The sequence below is a fragment of the Ambystoma mexicanum genome, chromosome 2p (genome assembly GCF_040938575.1).
Source record: "Ambystoma mexicanum isolate Mex_15411 chromosome 2p, UKY_AmexF1_1, whole genome shotgun sequence".
NCBI classification, from domain to species: domain Eukaryota; kingdom Metazoa; phylum Chordata; class Amphibia; order Caudata; family Ambystomatidae; genus Ambystoma; species Ambystoma mexicanum.
Window position 1 is genome coordinate 1,062,602,115 of NC_090923.1, and position 25,327 is coordinate 1,062,627,441.

Below are 25,327 nucleotides of genomic sequence, written 5' to 3' on the forward strand. Positions count from 1 at the left end.
CACTCAGGCTCCAGCAGATCCTTCTACAACAGCAGTTCAGCAAATGGCTCTCTGTCTAAGAGTGATGGTAGCCGCAAATCTGGGCACCCCTTTTTCAGGCCTCCCTCATGTACCTGCATGCTGGATAAGCAACCTGATTTATATCTAGGAGGAGACCGGAGCACCAGCTTCAGTGGTCCCAAGCTCTTGATAATCACCTTCACATGGACCCCACATGAAACCCCAATGCCTCTTGCAATATAGTTCATAATAGTGCAAAACGGTCAGTGCCTCCACCCACATCCAGTTTGTCAACCAGGGGTGATATCGGACCCCTTCACCCTCATGGATAAACATGCAACATCACTCCTGAATATTAACCTCCTCACCCATGCACACAATAACCTGATGGGAGAGGGATGCATCCTGAACCTTTATTGCTATTTCCCAAACATCAAGCAACAGTGCAGACATTTCACTTTCTGTGTCTCCAGGCAAAGAGAGTATATGGTGCCATAATCCCCAATCTTTCATTTTATCATCATGCAAGGCCTCGCTTTCCTTTACCTTGCCCCCTGACTTCAACTATTGTTTGGGCAAGACTTGAGGAAGTATAAAAAAAAGAAAGAATAGAAAAGCTGCACAAAGATTTTTCGTCAATTGAGAGTCCTGACTACTGACTGCTACGCGAGCTCAATAGAGGAAAGAAGCATACAAAGCGTAAGAGGTGTGTGACAACAACAGTCAACGCGCATTTTCAATTATAAGGGAATCTTTTGCCATCGCACTTCAGAATGCGAGATTGTTTACATATGATTTAATTGTGCACTGTTCTGAAGTATAGTACATTGATTGGAAAGCAAGTTGAAGTATAACATCCACATGAGCTACACCTGCTAACAGTGCAACAGTAAAAAATAAAAAATTAAAAAACCCAGATATCAGGAACTGTAGCATCCAGCACTCAAAGCAACTGCAGTACAGGCTAACTGCAACTGCAATAGCCACACATTACAGGAGAAATACATACAATTACAAGTGAAGTTAGAATTGTAATATTGCCTGTCAACAATTCACTCCAATGCAAGGTGTACCACTGCCTAGCTTTTTTCTTTGAAATGTAAGGGGAACCCCACATATTATTGAAGCGACGGAAAAAGCAATTTGACCATTATGTACAGGTGGTACCCGGTCCAAATTATTGTAAGGCGAGTCCCTTTTGCATCAATAAAAATCAATCCAAAGAGCCAAGAATTAGTTGCACGCGATATGAGAAAAACCAAAATGTATAATAACTGCCAAGGCAGGGAAACATCTAACAGACATTCATATTGGATTAATGAAAATGGTTGGTTATATTGCAATTACAGAAAGGAAAAGACAACAAATGTTTCAAACTTCACTGTTCATTGGCTGGTGTCATCAACACTATAGGTGCTTCCATACATTTTCTAACTTTATTGGCCTATTCTAACCATGTGATGCAGGTGATGTGCCTGTTGTTTAGCTCATGCACAGTGAAATAATTTCCATTCTCATGCGCGTCCATTGGTCAGTAACTTTTGAAACATGTTTCAGTCAGAGCTACTTTATTATTGGTTGCTCCAGAAGGAGTAGATGTGGAGTGAACGATTATAGAAATCTGGAGCAATCATTTATGTGAGATGAGACAGTGTGACACATAAAATATAACTTTTAACTATGTTCCTATTGACCTCATTGGTTGGCAGAAACTTACTGCTCTCACCATTGTGAACTGCTTACCATCAGTTCATTTTGCAACTCACTTGTCGGAAGGGTTACTTGCATGCCCTTCCTGTTCTCACTATGACATCTGTCCTGTCTCTGACCTTATGTGCTGCAGGTTAGCTGCTTGTAGGCTTTGTTTCTCACAATGGCACAAATGGCACACATGTGTACATGTATAAGGGACGTTATGGTTCAGTTGCACTAATAGAAACCTATTAAAATCAGTGAAAAAACGTTGTTAAAGGGACGTTATGGTTACAAGTAAAACAGAAAACTCCCAGAAATGTGCCAGTTATGGTAAGCTAAGCAACCATAACTCGAGCCACCCCCGTGCACTGCTAAGACTAACACCATCACAAATGTCATTGATCACAAATCTGATGACATCACATATCTGGGCCACCTTCTTTTTGTTGACTGACATATGTAGGCCAGGCGGTTTTGTTTACTGACAGAATATGAACATTGAAAAGGTGCTATATATGTAGACGTTAACCTTCTTGTATGTTCTTCAAGTACTTTTCTTAGGGTTTTGTCTCAGCTCATGGTGCACATATCTTGAGCAATAAGCAGGCCTCAAACACACAATTCACTTGTATACATAATGATGAACTTTAATGTCATTGGCATGTTCTGGTGATGTTGTTTCTTTCTTGCTTACTTTACTTTCCCTGTATGTGCCTCTGATTTCTATGCATTGTGGGCCTTCATATGTATTGTCTCCACTAACATAATTATGTAGTAAATCTTGAATTATTACTTGTTTAAAATTACTAAAAACTCTGCTAAAGTAGCCTTCATTATTTTAGTAGCCAGAATAGGCAAATTAAACATACTGTACTTCTATGGTGCATGCTACAGCCATTACCTATGTGTATGTATGATTAGATTCCTGTATTAACACCAACACTCCAATATAATATTTTATTTTGTTTAGATGAGTACATGCTTTAATACATGAAGTACTTCATGATAGGTCTCCTAATCACTCCTGACATCTTGCTACCAACACTGTAAACACAACCCCTTGTAGGAACTTTTTATCACAATTAATTTAATATGTGATGTCATCAGTGATGTCATCAGTGACATTTGTGATGTCATCTTTGATGTTCTGGGTGTTAGTCTTAGCATGGCACAGTGTTGTTGAAAGTTATGGTTGCTTAGATTACCATAACTGGCAAATTTCGTTTTTTGTTGCTTTTACTTGTAAGCATAACGTCGCTTTAACAACGTTATTTCACTGAATTTCTAGCCTTTCATTAGTGCAACTTAACCATAAAGTCCCTTTAACAAAGTATTTTCACTGAATGTCATAGGTTTTTACCACTGCACCCAAATTTGCTACAACTTCCTAATATCATATTTACCCCCAATATAAGAGCATTTTCGGACGATCTAGAAAGTGTCACCTTAAAACTGTGCCATTGCCCACCTCCTAGCAATATTTCTAACGCTTCTACTAACTTTGTGCAACTTTTTGCACTGTTTTTTGTTTGCTGAAGTTCGCGAACATCTGACGTCACCGCAGACTTTCTGGACAGTGTCACATGACCACGGCGTGCGGCGTGATGATGTGTTCACGAACGGGTCAGCGCTTCGTGAACATGTCCGTGCTTCGCGAATGGTTTGAAACTGCATTTCCTGCTGATCTGGGATGTTTCAAGCTGAAAATGTACCCTTGTACAGCTCCTAGACCTGTACTTACTGATTTTCCACCTGCAATCCAGGAAAGAGCACATGCTTGAAAGAATATTAGCATAACTGCTATTTCACTTCAAAAATGACATCAGCCATGGCCATCCCTCCTCCCCAGGAGCCACACCACCAACACCAGCTGGAGGCCCTGGACAAGGGAAAAACCACAATGATGCAGAAATTAATCAAGACGACCAGGAAGATGAGATAGAGGAAATGTCGACCTCCAGCACCCAGAGAGAATCATGGGTGTGGTGGTTCTTTAACACCATTACGGGTGTACCGAAGGCTAAGGCTAGCAAGGTGAAATGCACTGAGTGCAACATTGTACTCTGAGACCACGTCCATGTGCCGCCACACCCAAGCCAACCACCAGGATGCTCCGAGGAAGGCTGTTGATTTCATAGGAAGTAGTAGGCTGTCTTCCTCTGCCTCATCTTCCTCAACCAATACTGCCACCACACAGGCTACTCCTGTGGGGCAGAAGATCCCACCAGCTACCTTGCAAGTCATAAACAAGGCTGTTGACCTACATCTTTGCAAGACTACAGTACTCTGTATATACTGCAACACACGACTCTGCAGGATGCAGCAATTTCGAAGTGCTTTCGAGGCTGCAATCAAGGGGCATGAGAAGCACTGCCCCTCACCTTAGATTTAAGGAACACACAACATCTTACCCTGGCCACCTGCCCCTCCGTAACTGTCATTGATGCCCCTTCCTTCACCCTCACCCCCTTTACTTTCAAGGCCTCACCTGCAAAAAAAATATAAAATCAAAAAACACCACAAATAAAAGGTTCCTTTCCAAGCCTCCTCTCACAGTTAAAAAATAGAACAAGAAAATCTTACAGATTCCATTTACTTTAAATGTTTGAATAAAGTAGTTATACTCAATAAGATTCTCCAACATTTCCATTACCATTTTGTAATATGCTAATAGAAATAATAGACAATTGAATAGTAGAGGAAAAAAAAACATACAAACAATTTTCTGTCACAAATACTTTTCTCTAGCACACAATAACAACAATAAGCCATGCACCTTCATAACTATTGGTGGTGTTCTCAGCAGTCCCCTTTCCCGGCCAGGCATCATTAAAAGACCAGAGCGTCATATGCACACTTTCAAACAGGACAGCCCTTCTACCCTTTTTTACTTTTATGTTTCTCACACTCCCTTGTTGCCTGCTATTAAACACTCACAGCAATCCTTCCAAAAAATATACATGTAACCCTATCAACATATTAAACTTTCACACACCAACTGCCACTTAAACATTTTTTAGAAATATTTTTCATCTACATTTCACTTACTTATACAAATAAATTGTACACAGTTCTGCTATAAATGCACATATGCACTGTGCAGTTGAGAAGTGCATTAATAGAAGGGGAAGTAGGGATGTGCAAGTGCTGAAGGGAACCCGGGAAGGACGTCACAAGGAGTTCTAAAGTCGGAGGCCACTGCCTACGAGGACCTACCCACTGCTTTTAGTCATTCATAATCTGGCACACCGGCAGACAGAATCTTCCGAGAGAGCTACTTGCAGCAGACATCCAGAAGTTTAACACTGGCATCTCTCATGGCCATCTCTCCTTCCCAGGGGCCACCACCACCACACCCACCAAGTGAAAGGCCTGGACAGGGCAACTGGCAAGGTGATGTGGATGAGGATAGTGAGGAATAGAAATAGTAGGTAGTGGTGTTTTTTTACCACCATTGAGGGAGACCAAAGGCTCAGCCTGCCAAGTGACATGCATTCAGTATGGGGGTCATACTTGCTCACGAACAACCTCAGAAGTACTCCTTTGGCACCACCTCCATGCGCCACCACACCCAACCACTCTGAGAAAGTCTGTTCCTTGGTCACGGAGAAGCAGTTAACTCCCTCTACCCCATCTTCATCAACCCTTCTTTCACCACACAAGGTATTGCTGTAGAGCAGAGGATCCTGCCAGCTTCCTTGCAGGCCATACAGGAGGCTGTCAATCCTTACCTTTTCGAGGGTCACAGTTCTCTGTATATACTGAGACACACCACTCTTCAGGGGGGAGCAGTTTCAAAGTGCTTTCAAAGCCACAGTCAAGGAATGTGAGAAACACTGCCCCCTACCTTATATTTAAGGCCCGCCCAACATCATCCCCTGTCCACCTGCCCCTCCGTATCTGTGGTCCCTACCCCTTCCCTCCCCCACTTTACCTTCTCACGTCTCTGATAAAACAAACATAATAAAAAAACCTAGAAGCCAGAAAAACTAAAAAAAAGGTTCCTTTTGGAGACATTTTTCAGACTGTAAGGTGAACAGAGACTATTATAGTGCGAAATGAAAAATGAAAATTTCCAGGCGTGGGTCAAGGGAGTTAAAATCAATTAACTTGTTTTTGGTTCAAAAATTGTGGCTCTTAAAAGAACCTTTTTTTAAACTTTGTGACTTCTATATATTTTTTTGAATTATTTGGTTTTGTACTTAAGTATCAAATGTTCTACTGAACTTGATTATTTTTTCTAACTTTCACATAAAATGCTTGAATTTTTTTCAGTTTTTCTGTTTTGTTTTAACAAATACTTCAATCATATTTTATGTGTTCATTGCATTTTGAACATTTTCAAAAAAATATGATTGCCAACATCAGTCAGATGCACTCCATCACTTCAATACATTTTGACAATATGAAACTTGATATTTTCACTTTGAAAATATATCTTTCCAACATCCTGAAAAAAAGCATAGACATCTTTGTTTACATTAAGCCTTGCTTTCTTCATTTGTGGACAAAATAAATGTGAATAGTTCCACATTTGTCTTTCAGCTATCCGAGAGAAAACGATCCTCAAATGTCGAAACAGTTCCATCAACTATGAAAATGTATCCTTCATTGCAAACTACAATGATGTCTGGATGCTTCAAAGTAACCATAATCTCACAAAACGGGATCAATTCTGCTCACTTTATTCCTGGAACTCCAAACCAGGAAATTTTAAATTCTTGAAATCCAAGATTCCCAGGTAATCCACACTGCAACCAGTACACCTTAACTCAATGGACCCAAGAATCGCCCACCAACCTGCCACTCTGCTTCCTCAAAGCCATAGCCATCGTCACTGCACACAACAGGTAACTCTTGCTGCCCAGTCTTCCTGTATACCACACCCACAAAACCGGTAGTCCCCTTTCCATGCCTAGCATCCTTATAGTACCTGGATTGAACATATAGGGCCTCATCACGAGTTCGGCAGTAATGCAGCAGTTTTCCCGTCGGACATAAATAGCGCTAATGCCAAGGACCCCGGCGGATAATCCGCCAAATCACAAGTTTTCGTGCACACGCACCGGGACATGGCGTTAGTGCAAATAGCGCGCAACAGGTAGAACCCTTAAATCTGACGCACCGTGCGGGTCCGCCATATCGAGCTAATAGCGCGTGCCATGAGCACGCGCTATTAGTGCGCGGGAAACGTGTCACTGCCGGAATGGGAAACAAAGCGGCGGCCATCTTGGAAATCACAATCCGTCGGATATCACAGCCCCTGGAAGCCATCCACCCCATCTAACACCAAAACATGTCACAGGAGTGCACTAGGGGCACGACTTCCCTGGACAGGGTGAGACAGCCCAAATTCAGCGACCAGGAGCTGGCTGCACTGGTGGAGGAGGCCGAGACACATCATGAGGAGCTGCAGCAGCGCAAAACCAGTGGCCAGCGCAGAGCACAGATTTGGTGCGACATCAGCCAAAGGGTCACTGCTGTGGGGCGCGTGCCCCGGGATGGGGAGGATTGCCGCAAGCACCTCAACGACCTGCTTGTGCGAGTCCACGGCATCCTCTCACAGCACAGGAGTGCAAGCAGGGGCACTGGAGGAGGGCCACCACCACCCCCACCCAAACTCACACCTTGGGAGGAGAAGATGAGTGCCCTGATTGATATTGGCACCATTGAGGGAATTGGTGGAGCGGAGACAGGCACTGGTATCAATCCAAATGCAGGTGAGTCCCACCCCAAATGCATGCAACTGAAAGTACCACACATGCAGACCCTGAGTGAATGAATGTGAAGAAATGTGTGTGAGGAACTGCAGATACCCATAAGTGAGCCCTACATCCATTGAACGTAGTGCTGCCTAGACGACCCTGCACATGCAGTGCATCAATGTCAGGGGCAGGGGATAGACATCCATAGCCATGGGACAGCTACGTAGAGTTTGAGTGTGCGGGAATGCACCCCCAAGACCCTGAGCGCAGTGCACCCCAACCACGCATGCAATCTTGTCACTCAAACATTCCCATGCAGTGTACCTCCATACTCACTCACACCAAGCACCACATGGCGAATGAACAAAATGCAAGTTGAATGCATGATTGATACTGTCTTCAATCCCACTTGTTAGCATGAACTGCATTACACTAATGTAGGTAGCATTGAACTCAAACCACACCCTATATACCCCACAGGCACACGTCAAACCCAACGGGACGAAGATGATGGGGAGGAGGCCACACCATCACGGCGCCCACGGCAGCAAGCCTCCACCAGCACCTCCACCCCACAAAGAGGCTGCACGGAAGGGACCCGACCCAGGCCAACCCCCTATTCACCACAACGCAGCACTACCAGACCACAGCAGCACCCACATGCCTGTAGGGAGGCCACAGCCAGCTCGCCCAAGCCACCAGACACAGCCCCGATGCAGAGGGACTGACCTGTGGATCTGAGCCCGACGTGGGAGTGACACCTCTATGTGCACATCATGCAGGAGGACTGCATTCACCCGGAAGCAGTGATGCAGGAGGGATAGTCACACCACAGGGAACCCCAAGGCCAGGCACACAGCAAGCACAAAGGCCACATATGCATGTGCGTTGTGTCTGCACACCACAGCCGGACGAGGACACGCCATCATATGGCAGTCCTGAAGACCGGCACTCAGAGCCTGGCAGCCCAATCCAAGCCGGCGCCATGTCCCCGTGCAGCCCCCCCCAACAGCGCACAAGTGGCAGGCCAGCACCTGCCACACCAGGGGTGCCCTTCATCACAGGGGCAGCAGTGATGGGCTGACTGGATGTGATTGAGGCCAAACAGACCAATGTAGAATCAATGGCCAAGGTGCACAGCTGGCACATCAAGGCTATCAGAGCATCCATACGCCATGGATGCAAGTACATAGCGCGTGACAATGCGCGCACACGCAGAGTTGTAGAGCAATGTACCGCTGCCCTGACAGGTTTTGGACAAAGGGTGAGGGAGTTGTGCGAGGCAGTGTCAGCACTTGCTGAGCAAACAAGGGAGGGAAACAACCTCATCCAACAGCACATGCAGGCAACTGGGTCAGTCCCTTCAACCTCAACCACACCCACGGAGGGATCCTTTGAGCCGTCTCCTAGGTGCCGGTCTATGTGCCACCTGAGGTCACACACACCAGAGGGGCCCGGACAAGGAAAGCGCCCACGACCATCCTAGTCGTGCATGGCATCGTTGTTGGTGCCCCGATAAGACACATGCACCTATCTGCACAGTTGAGGGGGGATTGTGGCCAGTATAGGTAGAAGGGCTTCCTTGTGCTATTTTGTCCATGGACACAATAGTAGTCTACCGATCTGCATGTGCCATCTGGGTCCTTAAAGGGTGTCAGGCATGGATGAGGACTGCGGTGACCGCAGACAGTCGTGGATGTCTGCGGACATCGGGGATCAACCAATCAGGTTCTGTGGTTGTGTTGTACAGGAAGAGAGGATAGCAGGTGTTTTTTGTGTTGGGTGTTTTGAAGATGTCTGTATCTATGGCTATAAAGAAGCAGAGTGTGTAGAAGGCAGGAGATTTTTGGATGCATTAATTGAAGGTTACACTGAATCTTGTGGCATCTCTGCTACTATTGGATTGGAAGAAGTGGCTGTTTCGTGGTATGCAGTTTGTGGGTTAAACTAGGTGACCTTGTTGCCATTATGTAAGAGTATGACTCACTTTAAACATCCAGATATTATTGCTGTGCATTTGGAGGCAACAGTTTGGGCTGTATAAGTCCAGTATCTTTGCAGCTTGCCATGAAGAGTATGTTGAGAAGCCTAATGGAACTGTTTCCAACTGTGAAGATTATTTTTTCTCAAATCAATCCAAGGCAAATATGGGGATGTCCACATTTGTTTTCTCCACAAATGGAAGAAGCTAGGCACCTTGCCAATAAAGATGTATATGCTTTTTATATGGTTTAGGGATGGTATCTTTTGAGAATGAAAATGTCAAGTTGGATGGAGTGCATTTAACTGATGTTGGCAATCAGATTTTTCTTTGAAATGTTACAAATGCTTTGAAAATATTCATGTGAATAAGTTAAAAGGGAAGATATAGAGTGTATACAAATGTAACGCTCACCTGATTCCTGCAGAGACGCCGGTCTTGACTGGGTGAATGCCGTATCTTCAAAGGTGATGTGTAACACACGGTTGGCTCTTTGGGCTGGACCTCTGTGCACTGTATGTCTGACTCGAAGAGTAAGATGTCTGCAGATAGAAAATATGGGATTAATGAACTGGGGTTATTGGGTGCCTCTCTCCTCTTCCCTTTCTCTTCTCCTGTAGAACCCCAAAGGTTAACGCCCTCACCTTAGGTAAGTGAACGCCGAGCTCTCCATCTGCCTCGGGGCAGGGTGCCGTAACCAGTTTCTTCACTGGATAAGGGTGCAGGCCTCTTGACCTCAGAGGACTGCTGTCCGTCGTTAACTGCACGAACGGTAAGTTCTGGGCACTTCAAATGTCTTAAAAGTCTTTTGTAATTATATCTCTTGTTTTGCAGGGTTCCGGCGATGGCGGATGGCGGGCTGATGAGAGTTGAGGATCGAACCCGCGTGAGGAATAGAAGCGCCTGGAAGCACGTAAGTAAGCGCTTGTAGCCTGCTTCACGATGCGCACTAACTGTCCCTTTTATCTTGCAGGTACAAGTTCGGAGCTTTAGAGAAGCTAAAGGGTGCTGGAATACCCACTGGATTCGGCGTGGGAAGGAGTAATGGCACGTGAGTAATAAAGTTGCCCAATGTCTTTAAACGCACCTTCTTTTGTCTTTCAGATGCGGGATGCAGCGCCGAAGGCCTCCGGAGCGTGCGAAGAGCTGGTAAGCTTTTGTATTTCAGATGCCGGAATGCAGTGCGAAGACCTCCGGAGCATGCGAAGAGTAGGTAAGCCTTTGTCTTTCAGATGCCGGAATGCAGCGCGAGGCGTTGGTGACAGCCGATGGACCAGGTAAGAGATGCGCTGCCACTGAAGACCGTAGTGCTAACCTGTTCTTTCTTTATCTTTACAGGTGCTGCTGAAGACTGGATTCCAGGATGGTAAGCCTTTGTTCCCTTAGGCCCAGGATCAGAAGCAGAAGACACGATGAGCGTTCTGCTGCAGAGAATGCAGAATAACGCAAAGCAAGATTCATCCATCGGGTGTGGTTTAAATAGCCTCCTGTAGTGCTTAGGTATCTCCTTCCACAGCCACGCCTAGGTAAGAAAAGAGTTCCTGCTTTCCAGAAGAGTTCCAGTGTTCTGAACCTAGGGAGTGGCTCCTGCCCCACCCAACAGGAAAAGTAGTCCCAAACAGAAGAGGATCAGGGGTTCAACTGGCAGGTAAGTAAGCAGCATGGTCTGCTGCAGGTAAGTCCACTCAAGCATTATGAGCCCGGCGCTTCCAGCGCTGGGACTGGGCATCTTTATGAGCCTGGTGCCACTGGCGCCAGGACAGGGTCCAAAAGGTCCCAATTGGGACTGGCTGGCACTCGGAACCGGGGTTATGGGTCTGCTTCCAAGGGAGTCGGGCAAGTCCTGATCTTTTGGAAGCAGAGATCATGACAACAAAAGCATTTCTTAGTAGGTGTAGGAGATAATAAGAAGAAAAAGAATTGAACCCGTCCTCAAAAAAAGCTCTTTTAAGAGCCACCATTGTAAAAATAAATGTTTTAAATTGAGTTTAAACCTTCCCCCATCCCCCTTCAATTGGTCATGCCATCTGCAGACAACGCGTAGTCCGCGGACACTATGGGCCTCATCACGAGTTTGGCGGTAACCCTTAAAATCGGCAGTAACGCTATCAGCACCGATTTTAGGGGTCCGTCGGATCACGAGTCCAAATACCGCCAGCGCCATGTACAATCGTCGGCTGTAAAAGCGCCAGTAACCATTCGCGCTAAAACATTAGTAATCACGAGTCCGGCGTAGGCGCAATTAGCACCAGAAAAGCGGCGGATATCCGCCAAAAATACCCCCAGCAAAAAGCTGGAGGTAAAAGAACACAGGCCACAGCAATAAGGGATCAGGTGAAACCAATGCAATTCAGAGGCCTACAAAGGACCCACCCATGTACAACACACCCTCCCCAACACCATTACACCAGTAGGAGCAGGGAGGAGACAGCAATAAGGGCCCAGGTGAAACCAATGCAATTCAGAGGCCTACAAAGGACCCACCCATGTACAACACACCCTCCCCAACACCATTACACCAGTAGGAGCAGGGAGGAGATAGCAACAAGGGCCCAGGTCAAACCAATGCAATTCAGAAGCCTACAAAGGACCCACCCATGTACAACACACCCTCCCCAACACCATTACACCAGTAGGAGCAGGGAGGAGACAGCAATAAGGGCCCAGGTGAAACCAATGCAATTCAGAGGCCTACAAAGAACCCACCCATGCACAACACCACAACACACCCTCCCCAATACCATGCTGCCATTTGGAGCCGGGAGCCTTGATGTGGACTTCCACCTGCTGCGCCTGGAGCTACAGAGGCCAGCCAACCAGGCCAGGGCCCTGGGAGCGCAGGGGGTGGTGGGGATGAGGAGAAGGAGGAGGAGAGCAGCACCAGCAAGGTGGCCAGCCATCCGCAGGGTCAGGCCAACGCCCTGGGCCCTGACTGATGGCCAGTTGGTGACTGAATATCGGCTGAACAGGGCAACCATCACCCAGTTGCTGGACACAATCCAGTACGACATCGGCAGCCGCATAGCCATCAGCACAGCAGTACCTCCACTAGTGAAGCTTGTGTCTGTGCTTCAATACCTTGGGACTGGCAGCTACCAACATACCGTTGCCATGATGCATGGAATGGCCCAGTCCACATTCAGTGCCATGCTGGGACAGGTGCTTGATGCACTGTTGAATCATGTGAATGAGCACATCGCATTGCCAGCCACACAGGCACAGGTGAACCAGCTGAAGGGTCAATTCCATGCCATTGCCCAAGTACCGAATGTAATAGCAGCCATGGACTGCACACATGTAGCACTCGTACCACCCCAGGCACATGAGGCAGCCTATAGAAACCGGAAACAGTACCATTCCCTTAATGTGCAGATGACATGTGGCCTGACGTCACCTTCAGACACTGCTGTGCCCGCTACCCAGGATCCATCCTGCGCAACAGTACCCTGCCAGCGTGCATGGAAAGGCATCGAGGGAAAACAACATGGCTGCTGGGTGAGTAGAAATGTATACCATAATGCATGTCAATCCACAATTGATGGGGCTGGTCACACACAATGAATCTCAATAGGCAGCACCATTACTGCAGCATTCCCATTCAAGCAGCTTGCACGAGAAGCCTTGGACATGCCCAACACAGCAGAACACAGCCATTCAGGATGTAAAAGACATGTGGCAGCACAGTGACATATGGAAGGCCCACCACCATAAAGCCTCCTATGTGAGTAGCACTATGGCTCCCAACACTGACACAGTACAGACATCCCACCCTGCCCACCTGACAGTCATGCAAATGTAACCCATAAGGTGCCACATCCACAAATGCACCACACATAAGCAGACTGAGTAATGGCAATGTACATCCCACAAACACTGTCCCCAGAATGGCCAAGGAAATGCATGGAGAACAGTACAGAATAGTGACAACCAGCAAATGCAACTGCAGCCAAAGGGAATGGCAATGACACATGAGGCAGACACTTCTCTCATGCAGAAGTAGATGGAAGGGCCCCCTTACCCAGTGACAAGTGAATGAGTACAGTTACATTCTGAAACAGAGGCGTACCAAGTTGAGAGTACCTCATTGATTCAATTCTGCTTGTAGCACAGCACACTCCACAATGTTGTTGACCTAATGACAAGTATGGCAAAATGACACTGATGAATGAGCTCTGTACACCCACTGGACTTACCTTGTGCCCATACCGGCTTTCTCTCCCCTACAGGTGATTCTGGATATCCCCAGTGCATGTGGCTCATGACCCCTGTGCGTCATCACACACGGCAGCGGAGCGGGCATACAACCTTGCCCATGCTCGTGCACGGATCTGCGTGGAGAGGGCATTTGGACTGCTGAAGGCACGCTTCCGGTGCCTCGACCACACGGGAGGGACATTGATGTATGCACCAGAAAAAGTTGGCAAAATTGTACTGACATGTGCCATGCTGCACAACATCTGCTGTCGCATAAATGTGCCACTGCCCCCTGATGCTCATGTGCAGCCACCTGAGGATGGGAGTGAGGGCAATGACATTCCTGAAGGTGTTGCACGTGCACAAAGGGTTGGGCTGAGGGAGGGGAGGTTGGCCAGACAGGGATTGATTGATGTATTTTTCTAACACGGGTGATGGGTAAATTGAACAGATGCCACTTCAACATTAAATAGAACTTTTCCACAATCACTACTGTCCATGCTTTGTGATTTTTGAAACATGATTTATTCTCAGTGCAACAAACCCCCCCCTCCTCCCAGTGAACACCCAGCACACAATTCCTCCTCCCCCAGTGAACACCCAGCACACAATCCCCCCCTCCCCCAATGCAACAGAATTAAACCAGCACCACCCTTTTTCACCTACAAAAAAGGCTCCATCTTAACTTTTTTCCACTCCCCCATTCCTCCCAGGTCCTCTTTCTGCCACAAAATACCCCCAAATGTATTTTTCACACTTTTTTCTCATCGCACTGTCCATGGTCAGCGGCGATGTCCGCGGACTTGGCGGCACCTGCAAACCTTTTTTTCACCTATAAAAACAGCTCCATATCAATTTTATTCCACTACCCCACCCTTTTCATGCTATCTTTCGGCCACAAAATAACCCCAAATGTGTTTTTCAGACTTTTTGCTGACCACAGGGTCCACGCTTACCGGGAGGATGTCCCTTGATCCAACATGGCGACCATTACAAAAGTCTGACACAGCTCATGTTTTCCAACAAGCAATCAGTGGGCGCGTGCCATGTACGTGGATGTCACGCAGGACCCTGATTAGTCAAGAGGCATCCGCGGTCTCAGGAAATGAGTCCACGGACTAGACCCAGATATCACTAATTTCCTGTATCTACTTTTTGGCCATTTTGGAAAAAAACTATTGGATGGATTTACACCGAATCTACAAAAGCACGCTTTCAATACCAAACCGCCGCTCCTGGCGCAAATTTGTTGAAATTCCGTCCAGCAGTTTTGGCTGCAGGCACGAGAACATTTTGTTTCCATTGTGTCTATGAGGATTTCCACAAGTTTTGGAACCCCTTATAACTTCCCCCTGGACAAAACTGCACCAAACTTCGCAAGTTCATATATGTTTTTTGCAAAGTTTGGTGAGGATTCGTCCACTGGGGGCAAAGTTATAAGCCCCCAAAAAGTGCTCTTTCTATGAGTTGAGCAACTTAACCATAACTACAGGGCCGCTACTGCATCTCTATGGCCATGCGTATTCACATCTTGCTGCTCAACTCCTGCCAACTTGTGACCTTCATTATGTTTGGTTCTTTGACTATGGACATCAATTGTTATAACTCTCTGGGATATGGCAGTGAGAACCTGATGTGTTTTGACCAATCAGTGCACAGTGTCTTGTCCTTAAACTCCGGGGTCTGGCATCTTTTCTGGTGCTCTTTCATGACTTCACTACCACATTCACCCCCCTTGCTTTGACCAATCATTGCATGGCATTCAGCCCTTGGGTATGTGAATTGTTGCAACTTGGAATGCATGTGCCTTTCTGCGAGGGTCTGGCTAATAATCTCTGCTGTGGGGTGATGTGGAGTTTTCATGCTTTAAGCAAAGCTAACTAAATGTTGTTGCCTACCTGTATTTTGTATTCAGCTAATGCAAAACAGCGACTATCATGTATTCATCATTACAAATACTTCTTTTATATTTCCCTGATGTATGTTAGATACTGATGGATCTGGTCAAGGGCACATGGTCATGTTCATCTACAAGGTGTGTGTTATGGTCTACTTAAAGCATGGCTACTGGTGCCTCGTTGGCCTATGCAGGAAACATTCCATGACATGTGCTGCTCACTTCTTTGCTATGTGCCTCTCATAGTGATTTTTGCATCTTGTATTTTCGGGCATGTTTAGGATGTTGAATATACTCTCCCATATTTCCATACTCCCCTACATTCCCCCTTGCATCCACTGAAGGATGAATCTTTCATCTAAACTCTCTCTCTCTCTTATAGTTGTCTTCATCTAGTGGCCACTCATAGACACTCCTAGGTATCCAGATTTTACCTTCATCTCTCAGGTCTCCTCCATACCACATATAATCCCATGGGGTGCTGGGTAGATAGCTGTTTGGCCATTCTAAATTGCTGTCAATGTAGCATTCAAGGTAATTAATGGAATAGGAGGGTTGTGTACAGAAGGCATTGTATCAAACAGTAAGACATAAACAAGTGATCACAGTTTAAGAGTGTTTATTGAACTTCAATCGGGTTTGAAAAATGCCTATCTAATCCTAAATCTAAAGATGGGAGCAAGCTACGACCATCTAATAATAATGCAGTCCTAGTCGAGTCTGTCAAAATAAAAGGGCCTATAATAATAAACCTATTGCCAATCCTTACATCTAAATACAAACAGTTTGGGCAACAATGTTATACAAAAGAAAAGTGTTCAAGAAATTATATGTTAGGATATTCAAGCCGTTGGCTTCCCTTCCCCATGTTTTCAACACAGGATAAGGCAGCACACTCGAGCTTATCCCACTATCTGGCTTCTCTAGCACAAGGATGCAGTTCAAAACCTCAACATCAGGCCTTATGTGTCAAAGGGCCTCATTACGACCCAGGCGGTAAGTTACCGCCTGGGCCGTGACTTTACCACCATGGCGTAAACTATGTTTACGCCATGGTGGTTGGCGGACTTACCGCCCCATTCCGACCTTGGCGGGGCGGTAAGTCCCCAATCCCCATTTACCCTTCCCCATTCCCATTTTTGCCCCATAGGGCATAATGGGAGTGGGGAAGGCGTTAATTACGGTGGCGTAATTAACTCCATGGTCCCTTAGCGCCATGGATTTTAACACCTGCTAAAAGCAGGTGTTAAATCCGCCATGGCGCTAAGGGACCTCGTACTCAGGCGGTAAGGGTCGGCGCTGTTTACGCCGGCGTAAACCCCTTACCGCCTGAGTCGTAATGAGGCCCAAAGTCTCTTTGTCAATCAAAGTCTCTTATTTCATAGGGCCTGATGCAACACAACAAACATTAAAGTTCCTTTCTTCTTAGAATTTCACGTATATAACTTCTCGGGTGATTTATGTACACCCCGGGTCCCCCTCTGCCGGGCTCAGACCCACTTTAACACAAAACCTTCAATTGGTCTACCTCCGCTGGGCTCAGACCAATTTATCTACTTTTCCAAACTTTCTCTACTTCATCAAAATCAAAGACTTTCCACTGTGCGCAGGATTTTGCTTGACCCGTAGCAGTGCCACTTCGATTCACAATTACTCGTTCTCTTCTTGATATAACCTTTTTCTCATTTTCACTTTTGCCACTTCTCAGCTGGATACCTTACAGAGACCTTCAATTGAGCACTGATGTGGTGCTGGACCACTCTGTCAAAGGTATTGCATCTTGCTTTTAAAGTTCAGTTACTCATCAACAGTTCAACTTTACATGCATCTCTTATCACACACGTCTTAACAATGTTCTTTCCAGCGCTCGCCACACAATGTTGATGCTTGCAAAATTGGCTTCAACACAGACCGGTCTTGTATCAGTTTCCCCAACTCACCGGCTGTGTTGATTTCACTGACTCTGCTTTATTCTTGGAGCCAAGGATGGTACCACGACAGCTAGTGCTTCTCCATGCATTTATTATGGATGCGAGAGGGCGACGGGTAGCAACGACACACAATGCAGGATTCTTCAGCCTGGTTTCCTGGTCATACGCTTTCTATTCTCAAGGTTTCTGTAAAGTAATGGTTTCTTGTTGAAAAGGTCAAGGGAGCTTCCCTCTTCATGATCACCTTCTGTTTTGCCGTCTTTCTTCTCTCGTTCAGCTTCCATCTTGAATCTGCTGTTTCCTTGTGTGCTTTGCCTCGCTCCAAGTTTGCTCTCATGCTATGCCTTTTATCCGTGTGGGGAAGCTTAATGGGAGTCAGGTGTGTGTGATGGTCAGTAATTTCCTGACCTCACCTGACCATTGTATTGGGACATGTCAGGTAAACTGCTTAGGTGTTAGTCTGTTTTCTCTCATAGCGGGCTGTCTGTGTGAAAGTGTTTGTGTTGTAAAAGGGGAGGGGGTGGCATTCCGAAATATCCTACCTGGTAGGATTGGGTAAAGGTGTTATAGGGAGGGGGATACTGCATCTCACCATCTGGCATCCCACTCCCACTCCCCAATCTTCATGCACTGGTCCACCCCCAGGAACTGGATCCAAACGCGATAGCCGTGTCCTGTCTACCTGGATGACAGAACCCCTGGGACTAGTGGGTGAGACACCTTCTGGTTTCTCACAGTTGTGACCAAAGGGCATTGTCTGGGGAGCAGTGTCTGTTCATTTAGTACCTATTTTGCTTCTCCTACCTGTGGTTGCTCATCTGTATGACAGCTTTCATCTTTCCAACGAGGAGTGGCACTACCTGTCATAACTGCAAGAACATTTATTTTATTGTTATGGGATACACAACAGGTGACATTGAAATTATATGTTCACCACAGTAATACCAGGATGATTAGGATGGGAAATAGAATGCGACGGGGCATCCATGTTGTGAACATTTTCAAACATTCATCGTCTTTAATGATTCCTCCTTCGTTTTTCATATGAGTTTTCAATTTGGGCATCTGCTTGGTAGCGAGAGTCGGTGTTCCATTGTCTGCATTGTCTGCATTGTTGAGAGGCACATAGGTGCAGCAGGAGCTCCCAATTTTTCTGCAGACCCCGTCCTCCATTGCTGAAATTAGGTTGAGCACCATTCTGTCTGAAATGCCTGGAGCCTAAATGCACAAAGTTCCTTGTGTATTGCTTTCAGTCAGTGCTCAGTTGCATTTGCAAGTCCTGTCAAGATCCAGCAAATGAGCTGTAGTCATTTAGAGTTGGTGGCTACTTGTATCCCAGGCCCCAGCAATGAAGTAAAGAACACCTCAGTCTTTGTGAAAAGGAGTTATTGGGCATGCATCTTTTCCAATCATTTTCTTCTTTTGAGAAATACCCAGACCGCTTCTTTCTTTGCACCCTAGGTAAGTCCAAATGCCTTCCATTTATTGGGAGCTGTTCAGGGGACTGGGATTCTCTTCTGGGCAATTTTATATGTTTCTTAGGAATTACCATAGCTGGTGCATGTAGGGTGCCTAGGGAGCAGAGGCCACTCCACAATGTTGGAAAATAATGGTAAACTTTGGTTATACACTGCCGGTGGATTTCCGTTATTGTGGCTGTGCCTTCATTCAAGGCTGGCATCTGGCTGGCATCTGGTATGTCTGGTTGCAATTGCCTCTAAAACAAAATGAAGATCAAATGAGTTTCTGTATTTTTACAAGTTAGTCATGCTGATGCAAACTTGTCAACGGATTCGCATGTAATACCCACAATATCTACAAAGTTCATCTGTTCATTTCACTTCTTCTTCTATGAATCCCATTAGTCCTTCAGTGTTGAATACTGAATACCCCTGTGCCCAATTATTATTCCAAAATGTTGTACCTTCCATGATCATCAGTGGTTTTTCTGGACACTGTGTGTCCTCCTGTTCGCCATCTCTTCACATTCATCTCTTGATCTTCTTTCCATTTGTATGTAAACTGTGTGTCCCTGAAATTGACCCTGAACCTTGCAAGTTACGAAATGTGCCAAGCACTATGCCTCTAAAGTCAGCACTTCCTGCGATAAGAACAGTCTGGGGTGCCAACCGCATGTGAAATGAGCCCAGATATATAACATGATTCATTTACCTGGGCCCTGCTGAGTTCATCTAAAATGCTACTTGCTTCTTTACTCAATTGTCTTCTGTACCAAATCATGAGGTAATTTCTAAGTGTGAATACATTTTCCACTTTTGTACTATTGTTTAGCACCTCTAAATCTTAGCAGCTCTGTTAAGAGGATAGAATGAAGGAGAGAGAAAAATAAACAACATATCCCTATGAACACATCTTTCCCATTTCTACGCCTTTTATCTTGAGCTTTCTGCAGCTCGATTGTTGCGCTTGTTCTACTGTGCCCGGAAGGCTTCATTTTCATCTTGCACAGTTTTTATAGTTCAATGTTAATACTCAACTTTCGTTGGTTGTTCCTGTTTTGGAGGCAGCTGTTCTTCAAAGTTCAGGTGCTGTGCTTGTGTCTTTTTGCAGATCTGTTAAGTGAACCCAGGCACAGCGATCCTTGAGCTTTGATGCCGTTCGGGTTGAATGCTCTACTTCGTAGGGGCCAGTGAATCTGGGGTCACTTCATTTTCACAGGTGCTGCCTTGCGTAGACTGGGTTACCACATTATAGCTTAAGAGGTTGCTCTGTTGTGGCACCTTGTTGATTTATTTTGCTTATATGTTTATCTATGAAGAAATTAACTTTGCACAGGTTGAAATAGTCTTAAGATAGACATTGAATTCCTCTTATAACAAATCGGAACTGGGATGTGCATCTGTTTGTGAGGGCACAGCTGGCGCATACATCCAGGAGTAAGGATCCTGTCACCACCTTGTGGGGTGTGAGGTGATGATCTTCGCTAGGCTGATTTTGTAAGATGATTAGTACTGGGGAGAGGCAATGAAGCCAGCTCCTTTTACGGGTGTCACAGATTCTAGCTAACTTTAGTTTTGGTAGGACATTCAACCTCCCTACCACCCCATTTGCTTATGGGTGGTAGGCTGTGCAAAGTCTGTGTCATATCCCTAACAGTCAAGTGACCTCTCCCAGGAATTCATTCACAAAGTGGGAACCATTATCTGACCTCAAATTCTCACATATACCCCATCTAGCGGACACCTCCCTCACCAAGAATCTGGCAGTGGAATTTGCTTCTACATTGACACAAGGACCTGCCTCGATCCAACAGGAATATGGGCAGACTACCACTAGTACATACGTGTATGTGTTGCAATGGTTCACCATATCTATATAATCTATATGGAGTTCGTTAAATGGCCCTGTGGGATGGGGAAATGTTCCTTTCAATCTCTTGAGTGTGTGTCCTGGATGGAATTTGTGACATGTGGAGCAATTGGCCACCAACTTGTCAATTTGTTTGGCCTGATTTGGCCCAAACCAGTCCTCACTGATGTCAGCAGCAATGTGCTGCTTAGGTGCATGTGTAGGGAAATGGAGCTGTTCTAATGCAGTGTTTAATAGCTTTATGGCCATCATTTCTGTACCTGTGCTGTTTTGTCTCCACACAATGTCGGTTGGTGATAGGCTGCAACTTTGTACCCATAAAGATTTTTCCTTTGCTGGGGTTCTTTCCTGAATTTCAATTATATGTTCCTTTGATAATGCCCTGTACACTTCTGTTAACCTTCCTTGTTGAGCTGCAGTAACAGGCATTTTGCTTTCTTTGTGAAAGGGTATATAAGCTGCCTTCCCGCGTGTAACTAAGTGTGTTCCTTTGGAGTACAGGGCCCTCAATGCTTCGGTTAGTCTAGTTCATAAAATTGCATGCTGAACTGGGTCTCATCTGCTCATCTGTACACTCGCATTTTCCATCTTGATAATCCTGAGTGCACTGTGAAGGTCATGTAGGCTGAGTCAGTGTAAATGGTGAAAACTTCATGAGCTGATAATTCCAAGGCTTCTATGAGTGCTACACGTTCTGCTGCTTGTGCTGATTAGTGTGCGGGTAATCTCTGCTGCATCACTATCTGAAATTATTCCTCCTGATTCTTTACATATTTCACAACTGTTGCTCCTCTATGTCTTTGACCACTTTTCTGTTCTATGCTGGATTACCCATCTACATAGAGCACTTCTCCTATATCAAGTGGGTCTTCACTAATCCTATTGAACTCATCTGATTCTTCTTCATATATTTCAGAATCATGAACTTTGTCTTGTGACTCGACTGGCTTGGCAATGTAAGTTGCTGGCTTAACTGTGGGGCATCTTACTAAGGGGATGGCAGGATTTGTCACAATTGCCTCCTCTCCCCCTTATACTGTATTTGTGGTGATTGTGAACTAGTTCATCTCTAAAATGGAAAGAACTGCATGCTCAACATATGAAGTGAGTGGGCACCCCATAACCAGGGTGGTGGACTTCTGTACTGCAAAAGCTGCTGCAGCAGCCAATGCTTGCTCACATGGAAAGTGTCCTTGCATTACTGGGTCTAAGAGAACACGATAGAATGCCAATGGTTTGTGTTTCTGTGATGATCGCTGTGTGAGTACTGATGTCATGATTTGACCATTTGAATGTGAGAGTAAGAAGAATGTTCTTTTGTAATCTGGCATCGCTACTACACGTGCACTGCTGATTGTCATTTTGAGATCATCAAAACATTCTGCTATTTCCTCTGTCCATACAATTTTACCATTAATCTTTTGGGCTTCCTTGAGTGTCTGTAATAGGTGTCTGACATGTGTTGAGTAGTCAAATACCCAAGTGTGACAATAATTGCACAAACCCAAGAAATGCTGCATTTCTCTGATTGTGTTGGTCTGTGGTGTGTATCTTACAGCTGTGTCTATACCCGGGGTTATCTTTCTCCCTGTTGCAGATATTATCTGCCACAAGTATATCACTTCTTTCTGGCAGTATTGTAATTTGTCTCTGTACACCTTGTACCCTTTGTCTGCTAGTATTGTCATGAGCTGTGCTGTGTCTTGTCTGCACTGTTCTTCTGTGGTGCTGCATACTAGCAAGTCATCTACATACTGTACAATTTTATTGTCATGTTGATGTTCCCTACGTCCCTCTGGAGGACCCTGTTAAAGACACTGGGGGATTCACATTACACCTGGGATAAAGAAGTGTGTTGGAATCTCTTTCCACAATATGAAAAAGTAGTCAAATATTGTGTATCTGGATGTAATGGTATGGTGAAGAATGTATTTTTGAAGTCTACCACAGAAAAGTAGACTGCATTGGCGGGCATGTTGCACAATATTGATGCACGGTTTGGCATTAGTGGATATTCATCTTTCACTATGCCATTTAGAGGGCAGAGATCCTGAATGAATCTACATGGTGCCCATTTGCTTTCTTCAATGTGTATATAGCTGTGTTTCAATGTGAGTCTGAATGCACTAGGATACCTTGGTCAAGCAATTCTTTAATTGTGTCATAAATCCCCTTATCTGATTCTTTGGAAAGTGGGTATTGTTTTACTCTAGGGAGTATGGCACCTGGTTTGAGTTTGATTTGAACTGTCCCTATGCTGGCCAGTCGCCCTACGTGATGTGGGTTGCTTGTCCACAGTCAACTAGGCACTTGTGCTAAATTTACGTGTAACTGTGTAGGTGGTGTTGTAGCTGTCAGTATTGTCTGGGGAACTTCTCTGTGTTGTATTACTAAATGACAGGGTATGCTGTTTTCAAAGGCTACTTCCCCATCCATGTTCAAGTTGGAAAATAGTTGTTTGTCTGTAGTCTCTCGTAAGGCCAATGCGGGGTCTATACATAGCACACCTCTCCACTCCATCCCTTCATCATCTCTGTCTGTTACAAAGACTGTGTCTTTCCTCATAATCACTGCATCAATGTGCAATGTAAAAATTGTTCCTGGGGCTTACTCATGTGGCACTGGTGTTCTAAATAGGAATTCTGCTGGCAGGCGTAATATCACATTATGCATTCCTGGTAAACAACTGATCAGAATGGTAACTGAATATGCAAATAGTGCCTCAAGTAGTGGTAATGCTCGAATTGTGTTGGTACTACAAAGTGCTTGTATTACTGTGGCTATTCTGTTGTAATGCATGCCTGGTGTTCAACACACAATTCCCCTGTCAGTAAATGAAATGGTCATGTTGAGCTTCTTAAGGAGATGCCTCCCTAATAAATTCACTGGTGTATCAGTACTGTACAGTCCCTATAGTGAGGGTAAGTCATCTGTGAAAGGAACCCTTATGATTACCCCAACCTTGTGTATCCACGCTGTTGTCTGTTAATGGAAACCGTCCTTCCCTTATGCAAGATCGGGTGGCTCCTGTGTCTACCATGGAAGTAAATATTCTGTTCCCTGTCTTCACCCCTACTTTGGGGTTCTTATCTGCATTTGGAGTTATCTAGAGATGTAGGTACATCAAGGCTTGCTGTGGGCTGACCTATTATGTATAGGTTTGGGATCCAGGAGGAGGGAAAGTATTGTTGCTTAAAATACTGGCTACAGTGTAGTGTGTGAGTGTTCCTTGTGGTGGGGCTTTCTGTTCCCATGGTACTGTAATTCCCTTTGTTGGAGCTTGCTGTGCGACATTCTGAATGGCAATATGTGTGGGATGCTGTATAGGTGGTCCTTGTGTGGGAGTGATCATTTAAATTTGGACTGTGTAGATTCGTGCACGTACATTGGCGCTAGAGCTGCAGCCTGCTGTGGGGCATAAAATCTGTGTTGTACCTTGTGCATAGTAGCAGGCTGAGGGTGCTCCTGGATGACATTGCATGGGGGGTCTATTGCGACAATCCTTGGACATTTGTCCCATGCTCCCGCATGTCCAACATGTTCAACAAATCGTGGCCTTAATCCTCCAAATCCTCCCCCTCATACCTTCTGTGAGTTATCTCTTGCTCCTTGGACCCCTCCCATATCTCGCCGGCTATTGTCATGTGAATTTGCCGAGTCCTGCAATGGTCCTGACTGTTGTTGCACCTCTGTGGGGCTTGTTACTACTTCTCCCTCCATGCTATCCTTCGCTAGTTTCTTCTGCACTAGTTTAGATTCTGCACATTGTGCTTTTTCTTTGGCTGCCCTTTCACCCTCACGCTTGCGCTTGCAGAAATGCACTGTATGTGCCTGCATTTTTCCCCATCCCTTTGCTTGCATACCTACAGAATTTTCTAGCTCTACTTGCACTTCTGTGGGTAGACCCTTCCTTAATATGCGATAAAAGAATGGTATGTTCTGTTCCCACATTTAACGTGTCTCTTCTTGTCTTTGTCCTGTTTCATTGTGGCGCCTACATCAGGCCAATCAGGGTATGTCCTTCTGAATGCATCCCATACACAGGCTAAATGATGCACTGTTGTATACGTCGCTTTCTAATCGGACCGCTGGGTATCCTGTTGGTTCCCATATTGTGTTAGTCTGATCACCTATTATGCTAGCTGATAAGCTTTTCATGTCCCCAATCGCTAAGGTAGCCCCTGCTGTGTGCTTCTCTATTGCACTAATCTATTTACCCACCTCTCCCGTAAGAGGTGGTAGCATCTTAATCAAATTATTCTTATCCATATATGGCCATGGTATGTATTGTGATCTGCCCACTTCTTTTTGTATTAATGGGAACTGTTTTCCCCACTTTGGGCTATGCTGTGTTCCAGCCTTCTTCGTTCCTCTGACCACTGCCACTGTTCTGAGGCAAGGTCTCAGTCGTCTTCCCCAGGGAGTCCTCTCTTTCTGGTCCTCCTCTGTTTCACAATTTTCCTCACCTTATTCTTGCTCATCTTCACTTTCTGTTGCATAATCTACATCCTGCGGTTCTATTTCTTCAGTTTCTACTTTCACACCCTTTGTTACTGCCTTATGCAATTTCAGTAATATATCTCCCACTGCCCCC